The 9,028-nt window shown below is 37.6% G+C and overlaps 1 protein-coding gene across 1 annotated transcript in view; it reads left to right on the top strand.

Moving 5' to 3' along the window:
* The first annotated feature begins 5,421 nt into the window (after positions 1-5,421).
* The window catches only part of LOC127422355 (protein yippee-like 2), a 28,153-nt gene continuing 24,546 nt past the window's right edge, over positions 5,422-9,028 (top strand). The window contains exon 1 of the mRNA XM_051665813.1: positions 5,422-5,544. The gene's annotated coding sequence lies outside the window, so the exon portion shown is untranslated. The remainder of the gene's footprint in view (positions 5,545-9,028) is intronic.

The following is a 9,028-nucleotide window of genomic DNA, read 5'->3' as shown; positions in this document are numbered from 1 at the left end:
TCATGGCCAGCCCAATCTCCAGACCTGAACCCCATTGAAAACCTCTGGAATGTGATCAAGAGGAAGTTGGATGGCCACAAGCCATCAAACAAAGCCGAGCTGCTTGGATTTTTGCACCAAAAAGTCACCCAACAGCAATGTGAAAGACTGGTAGAGAGCATGCAAAGACGCATGAAAGCTGTGATTGAAAATCAAGGTTATTCCAACAAATAATGATTTCTGAACTCTTCCTAAGTTAAAACATTAGTATTGTGTTGTTTAAAATGAACTTGTTTTCTTTGCATTATTCGAGGTCTGACAACATTGCATATTTTTTGTTATTTTGACCAGTTGTCATTTTCTGCAAATAAATGCTCTAAATGACAATATTTTTATTTGGAATTTGGGAAAATTTTTGTCAGTACTTTATAGAATAAAACAAAAATGTTCATTTTACTCACACATACCTATAAATAGTAAATCCAGAGAAACTGATAATTTTTCAGTGGTCTCTTAATTTTTTCCAGACCTGTATATATACATATATATATATACACACACTGGCGGCCAAAAGTTTGGAATAATGTACAGATTTTGCTGTTTCAGAAAGAAATTGGTACTTCAATTCACCAAAGTGGCATTCAACTGATCCCAAAGTATAGTCAGGACATTACTGATGTAAAAAATAGCACCATCACTATTTGAAAAAAGTAATTTTTGACCAAATCTAGACAGACCCCATTTCTAGAAGCCATCACTCCAACACCTTATCCTTGAATAATCATGCTAAATTGCTAATCTGATACTAGAAAATCACTTACCATTATATCAAACACAGTTGAAAGCTATTTGGTTCATTAAATGAAGCTTAACATCGTCTTTGTGTTTGTTTTTGAGTTGCCAAAGTATGCAATAGACTGGCATGTCTTAAGGTCAATATTAGCTCAAAAATGGCAAAAAAGAAACCGCTTTCTCAAGAAACTTGTCAGTCAATCATTGTTTTGAGGAATGAAGGCTACACAATGCTTGAAATTGCCAACAAACTGAAGATTTCATACAAAGGTGTACACTACAGTCTACAAAGACAAAGAACAACTGCCTAACAAGGACAGAAAGAGATGTGGAAGGCCAGATGTACAACTAAACAAGAGGATAAGTACATCAGAGTCTCTAGTTTGAGAAATAGACGCCTCACATGTCCTCAGCTGACAGCTTCATTGAATTCTACCCACTCAACACCAGTTTCATGTACAACAGTGAAGAGAAGACTCAGGGGTGCAGGCCTTATGGGAAGAGTTGCAAAGAAAAAGCCACTTTTGAAATAGAAAATCAAAAAGAAAAGGTTAGAGTGGGCAAAGAAACACAGACATTGGACAACAGATAATTGGAAAAGAGTGTTATGGATCTTAACCTCATTGAGCTTTTGTGGGATCAGCTAGACTGTAACGTGCGTGAGAAGTGCCTGACCAGACAGCCACATCTATGGCAAGTGCTACAGGAAGCGTGGGGTGAAATATCACCTGAGTATCTGGACAAACTGACAGCTAGAATGCCAAGGATCTGCAAAGCTGTCATTGCTGCACGTGGAGGATTTTTTGATGAGAACTCTTTGAAGTAGTTTAAGTAATTTAAGTAATAATTAAGTCATTTTTTTTTTTTTTTCAAATTGTAATATTAATTATTCATGTTATTAATGTCCTGGCTATACATTGTGATCAGTTGCATGCCACTTTGTTGAATAAAAGTACCAATTTCTTTACATAAGAGCAAAATATGTACATTGTTCCAAACTTTTGGCCGCCAGTGAATATATATATATATATATATATATATTTATACACTGATCAGCCGCAACATTAAAACCACCTGCCTAATATTGTGTAGGTCCCCCTCGTGCCGCCAAAACAGCGCCAATCGGCAAGAAAAGCATTCTGAGATAATATTCTTCTCACCACAATTTTACAGAACGGTTATCTGAGTTACCGTAGACTTTGTCAGTTTGAACCAGTCAGGCCATTCTCTGTGGACCTCATCAACAAGGCGTTTCCGTCCGCAGAACTGCCGCTCACTGGATGTTTTTTGTTTTTGGCACCATTCTGAGTAAATTCTAGAGACTGTTTTGTGTGAAAATCCCAGGAGATCATCAGTTACAGAAATACTCAAACCAGCCCGTCTGGAACCAACAATCATGCCACGGTCTAAATCACTGAGATCACATTTTTTCCCCATTGTGATGGTTGATGTGAACATTAATCAAAGCTCCTGACCCGTATCTGCATAATTTTATGCACTGCACTGCTGCCACATGATTGACTGATTAGATAATCACATGGATGATAGTTGGTGCCAGACGGGCTGGTATGAGTATTTCTGTAACTGCTGATCTCCTGGGATTTTCACACACAACAGTCTCTAGAATTTACTCAGAATGGGGCCAAAAACAAAAAACATCCAGTGAGCGGCAGTTCTGTGGATGGAAACGCCTTGTTGATGAGAGAGGTCAACAGAGAATGGCCAGACTGGTTCGAACTGACAAAGTCTACGGTAACTCAGATAACCGTTCTGTACAATTGTGGTGAGAAGAATATAATCTCTGAATGCTATTCTGAGATGCGGGTGGGTGCTGTTTTGCCGACACAAGGAGGACCTACACAATATTAGGCAGGTGGTTTTAATGCTGTGGCTGATCGGTGTATATATACTGTATTTTTTTTTCATTTTTTTTTTTTTTCAAAAGAAGCTAAAGGTATATTGTGACTTTCATGATGCCTCATGATTGCTTGAAGTTTATAGTCTAATACACTACTAGTCAAAAGTAGTTTGAATACTCTTTATTACTTTTCTCCACATTTTAAAATAATAATAATAATAATAAGTCATCAAAACAATGGAAAAAAAAAAATCAAATTATTTTGTGACCAAAACAAAAGTATTGAATGAGTTCCGATATACAGTACGTTAGCTACTTTTTCTTCACTATCCGGTCCAACTCTAACTCCATTTTAGTTTTGTAAGAACACATGAAACATAAATTCAGTCAGGTTTGCCATACTTATGACTATAGTGTAATGTCACAATGTTTTAACACTGTTTGATGAAAGGTTTTATAGTGGAGTGAAATTGGGTCACAAACCAAAAAGAGTTAACTTGATGGATGGAGTGTTAAAATGTTAAGTGGTCATGTGATTTAAATTCCCTTCTGCTGAGGACAGGAACAGATTTTGGTTACACTTTATATTAGGTGTCTTTAACTACTATGTACTAACATTAAAATACATACAGTACAATGTACTTATTTTGTAACTGCATGATGTCCTGCAAAATTCTCACAAGATTCACATTTGCTGTTACTGAGGTTGAGGTACGTGTAGGTTTAGTGATTAGGTGTAAGGTAAACATTGTAACTACAGCTGTAATTAAATGCAGGTACTTTAAATATAAGTACAATGCAACAACACACATGTTCATTGCATCAAATGCTTAAGTACATAGTAGTTAAAGACACCTAATATAAAGTGGGTCCAAGATTTTAAATTTACAATTCTCCTTCCTAGAAGAAGAGGGGAATCATAGTTAGAATTCTGAATACATAAAAAATTGGTTTACTGAAAGGTTTGGATTATAATGTGTATTATATTCCCATTTTGTGAAACTCATATAGGGACACGTGGCTTGTTGCTCTTGGCCTTCTTGTGCTGTCTTTGATTTTTCTGTTTCATTCATTTTTCACCAAAATTCGTATTTTTTTTAAAAGCAAAAAACAACAACAACAACAACAACAAAAAAACACGTGTATGAACTTGGTGTAGTGTTTAATTTTCAATGATAGTACTGTAATTCAAAGTTATTTAGTTATTAAAGAAGGTATTTGGTTTTGCCTCTGAATTTCAGCAGCACTGTTGTGTTTTGATTTGCAAATATACTGCCATTGAATATATTTTTAAATGAATTTGAATTCATTTATTATTGCCTTTGTGTTGTTATTCTGTGTATGTGCTTTCAAACAATTAAACGCCCCACAAAAGATTCCAGTCTCTTGTATAGTTCTAACAAATCTACAGCTGCCCCCAAAAAGTGTCATTTTCTTTTAAAATACCTTCTATACCAATTTAAAGGGATATTGTGCTTTCAGTACAAGTTAAGCTCAGTCGACAGCATTTGTGGAATAATATTGGTTACCACAAAAATAAATTTCCACCTGTCCCTCCTTTTCTTTAAAAGCCAAAATCTGGGTTAGAGTGAGGCACTTACAATGGAAGTGAATGGGGGCCAATCCATAAACATTAAAATACTCACTATTTCAAAAGACATAATCGATATGTGTCAACATGATTTAAGTGTGATAAAATCACTTATTAACCTTTTCTGTGTAAAGTTATAGCCAATTTTACTACTATGTTGCCATGACGATGTAATGTCAACAAACCCTAAAACCTAAAATAACGATTTAAACGACTTTAAAGCCCAAATAATACATGAGTTTTAACTGAGGAATTCATTCAAGTGCTTTTATAAAATTATAAGCTTCACATTTCTGCCTTTAAACCCTCCAAAAATTGGCCCCCATTCACTTCCACTGTAAATGCCTCACTGTAACCTTGATTTATTTTTATTTTTTAAGAAAAAGAGGGGCAAGTAAAAACGTTTTTTTTTTTTTTTTTTTTTGTGATATTCAATATTATGCCACAAATGCTGTGGATTGAGCTCAACTTGTATTGAACCCCCAAATATTCCTTTAAGTGCAGAGACAACTACAGTATAAGAAAGTGTAAATAAGGTGGAAATTGCGCTGACATTATACAGTATACTTCCTTCTTAAATTATCCAAATACTTTTTAAGGCCATCGAATTATACAAATTTGACCAGTAGATGACGCTCTAAGATAAAGACTAGAAATCTGCCTCAGGCCACAAAAAAATGACAAAACATTTTGGTGATGAAAAATAATTACTGTTTGAATGTCAGTTTACACAAGTACTTAGAAATAACAGTATGCGTAACAAAAGACAAACTTTGACTTCTCGTCATGGCTGTTTTCTGTTTACTGCTGTCGGTAATTCATCTTGCTGTATAAAATAAGGCCTATTTAACGTATATAAACTACACACTAATTACCGTGCCGATTGAAATTATCGTAGAGTCTTGAGTAAAACCAAGTGTCTAGTATTTAACACTTACCTCACTTCACACTGCTCAAACACACGATGTTTTCATTTACTGTATTTCAGTTGAAGCTGCAGGTAGACAAGAGCGCAGATTATGATTGGCTGGTTTTGCGCTCTCTGGCCAATCAGCGTAGTGTTGCCGTGCCTCTGCGTCTCAGTGATTGGTGGAAGCAGCTGTCACTCCTCCTTTAGTTGACGTCCAGTGTATGATCGTGCCCAAACAAAACTTGCTTCATGCGCTGGTATATATACACCACGTCCACATCGACAGCAAGAGGAGAGAGGGAATTTTCCGTGACAGGGATGCACACGCAAAGTTTGCTGTAAACCCTGATTCACTATAACGGAAGACGAGGACGTCTACCTTCATCTCACAACCTCGTTTTCTTCTTTTCAAAGGTAAATGCTGGTGATGCTTTCAAAAAGTAACCAAATATGAAACTTTGTAGAGTCATATGCTTAATGTAAATACTGTGCAGTTATGCACCGACATTGACAGCGAGCTCTTTGTGTGCATCAGGTCTCCATTAAGGTTTTGTATTTTAGTTCTGTTGAGAGATGCTCTGTGATGTGTGTTTTGGATGGTGTGATCTGATGCAGGTCCGCAGTGGTACTGCTGATGCTTGTTTATCTCACACCTCCACGATCATCCACGCGCGTCTCTGCGCCACCAGCTTCACTGCAGTATCAGAGCGCTTCATCAGTGACACATGCATCTTCTTATTAACATATATATATAATGTATATGCATACATATATACATAATATGCTTCTAAGTATAAAAGACTTATGGATGTGTCTAAACACCCAAATAGTATTTTGGGGTATCATTGGTTCCCCAAAATTCTGTTTAGGTAGGCAAGCACAGCTATTGAGTTGAGAGAGCTTGATGATTGCAGCACTGAAAAGTTGATTTAGTTTTCTAGTCTTCTTGTTTAAGTGGGATGTTGAAGATGATCTCATTTTGACAAGTCACACATCATACTGATCTGACAGATCATTTGAAGATTTGGTTTGGTATTTTATTAATGTTGTTTATGGCTCTGTTGTCACATTTGAACACATACTTGGGCTGCCATATGGAAGCAATGCCAACAGTGCAGTGTGCAATGGCGTCTCAGGCTCAGTACTTCTGGTGGGGAACTAACAAATACTTAACCCAACATGTCGGGTTGCGTTAACCGAAAATCGCGTCATTTACACATTTTTAAAACAGTGATGGATAATTCTAAATTCTGTCAGTCATTTTGACAGATAAAAAATAAACTAGAAAATAATTTTAACCTAGTGCATCAATTTTGACGTCACGCTCTCTCTCTCTCACACACACACACACACACACACACACACACACATTCCCACTGTGTCTATGTGCCCTGTTCATTCCCTAGTATTAAGATGCATATTAACAGGCACCATCGCCATGTACTCCTGGTAATATGCATCTCTTTTGACCAATTGTGTTCGGATTTCACAGAGAGGGTCTCTGATTTCATGACTGCATGCATCAATCATTACGTTAGTGTATTAATGCATGATAATAAAGCACAAAAAAGTATTATTAAAAAAAAATAAAGCATGAAAAAAGCAGTGCATCATTTCTGCCAACTATACTTGCATTTAATATAAGTGCAAATATTTTGTTAAGAGCAGAATTTTCAGTTATTGTAGTGGAGTACCTGTATTAACTGAGCTTCAGAGATTTTTTCCTCTCATCTGTGACACTTTATGTTGATATCAGACACACATTGAAAAAGTTCAGTGAACTTGTGCATGTTTGTATGCGCTTTAACCAGCAAAGTTTAAAAACCTTGTTTTATCACAGTGGTTGACTGACAGGTAGAACTTTCACCCTATAACTCATTGGTTTCACCAGGCTCAAGCATGAGGAGTCTGAAAATCTATCATATAGGCCTATCCACTGTAAGGTATATGCCATTAAAATGGATGCTACACCCTTGAATGTAGCCCTAGTTCTTATAAAATGAAAACAAGTATGATGGATAAAAATAGATCATGATGGAAATTTTACAACTCAGTGCGTCAGAGTGACTGAGATTGTTTCTAGCGCAACCTCTGAACATGTTGCTATGCTTAAACATCCCTAATAATTTCATCTCAGCACAAAAAAAGCTTGTTCAAAAGCTCAAGTGACCGTGAAAGCAAACCAGATAAAGGAAAATCATCAAAGTCTGTGCATATTATCTCATTAACAACTGATCCAACCAGCAACACATTACAATAAAATTAGCTAATAAAACTTACCATTAAAGTTCACTACGCAAGTGTGCTCTCAAGAGTGGTAACTTCCTCCATGTCAGCTTGACATACATATGATCAAAGCTTTCGATTGGCTCAGGGGCAAAGGCAAACGTACCCCTCAAGCTATCATTGGCCCTTTCCAAAAGGCTTTCAAAGCCCTTGTGGTCCTCCTCCGAGTCCGGACTTTGGTGACGTAATCGAGTGCAGACCGATATATAAATGGTAAAGGAACAATTTAATCAAGAACCTCTGAAAAACCAAGCGCACATATAACAAAAACTATTATAAATATCATTTTAAATATTTAGAGAGCAAATAAACATAACACAGACACCTAAATGGTTGTAAGCAGGTGCTTTGAACACAGTCAAATGTAAATAAAAGCGAACATACAGTACGTCTCACACACCGCCATAGGTCGCAAAAATCATTATATTTATATACACAGCCACACTTCTGCAAGTATCTACACTCACTGAGAACTTTATTAGGAACACTATGGTCCTAATAAAGTTCCCAGCGTGGTCTTCTGCTGTTGTAGCCCATCCGCCTCAAGGTTCGACATGTTGTGCATTCTGAGATGCTATTCTGCTCACTAAAAATGGAGTTCTTGGCAAAAGTTCAGGAGGAGCATGTTCATTTAATTCAACAAATCAACACTGGAGTAAGAATATATAAACTGCCGCTTACATTACACCTATCCGGCGACAGTTCTTCTGGTATTTGGGCCCACCCACTTACCCAGGTCAGGTCCATGCGACAGATGACCTACTATGCACGAAGCATTTGCTCTCATCAGATGAGCTCACGTTTTCAACAGAGCTGCCGCAGCAGCTCACTATTTTCTTATTTTCGTGGCAACAGTGGCTGCCTTTTTAACTATTCTTTCTGCCATGTTTTTCTTTCTTATCTTTCCTCAACGAAGCAGACCCTGGCATTGAAGCTGCCTCCGCAAGCGGCCACTGCTTTGCTGTATACCTGTAGTACAGCTCAATGTGGCTGTATACAGGTCCTCTCATCTTAACTTCCACCCGGAGTGGTGCCTCCGTGATTGGACGCTGCTCTGGCTTCATGTCACTTGAGCTCCATCACAACATTAGTTTGAGGCAAGGGAATCAAAGATCAGCATTGATTTCAGACTTTTTCCAACACACTCCAGCTTCAAACTGGTTCTCCCGCTCAGTTGTTTAATTCCACTCAGCCCTGTTTACATTGCTGTGCAGCCCATTTAAGGTGTGCGTTCCATTCAGTAGCGATCATCCCTATGCCCTATTCCCTTCGAAGACCTTTCAATCCACTGTGAGGCTAAACGGTGTAGGGCTTTCGGAACTCACCTTTTAAGCCTTTTATTGGAATTTCTGTTCAAAGTTATTTCAACATGACTATCATGATTGTTCTCCCTTCAAAATGCCATTTGGAGGGTGATTTATTCCATTCGGAATGCAGGGCCAATCACGCAACAAGCAAACTTCCTTTCAAACGACCGCTACTCTAAATTATAAATATCTCTCCAAACCAGAGCGACCTTTTAGCGTGAACTCACTGCATCCACCTACGGCTGCATACAGCTTCTGTGCGAGGAGACGCAAGCCGAGCTCAGCTCCGCAAGCGGCATGTCGCA

The sequence above is a fragment of the Myxocyprinus asiaticus genome, chromosome 31, assembly GCF_019703515.2.
Source record: "Myxocyprinus asiaticus isolate MX2 ecotype Aquarium Trade chromosome 31, UBuf_Myxa_2, whole genome shotgun sequence".
Taxonomy (NCBI): domain Eukaryota; kingdom Metazoa; phylum Chordata; class Actinopteri; order Cypriniformes; family Catostomidae; genus Myxocyprinus; species Myxocyprinus asiaticus.
Note: the sequence above shows the minus strand (reverse complement) of the source record. Positions and strands in the feature narration are given on the sequence as shown.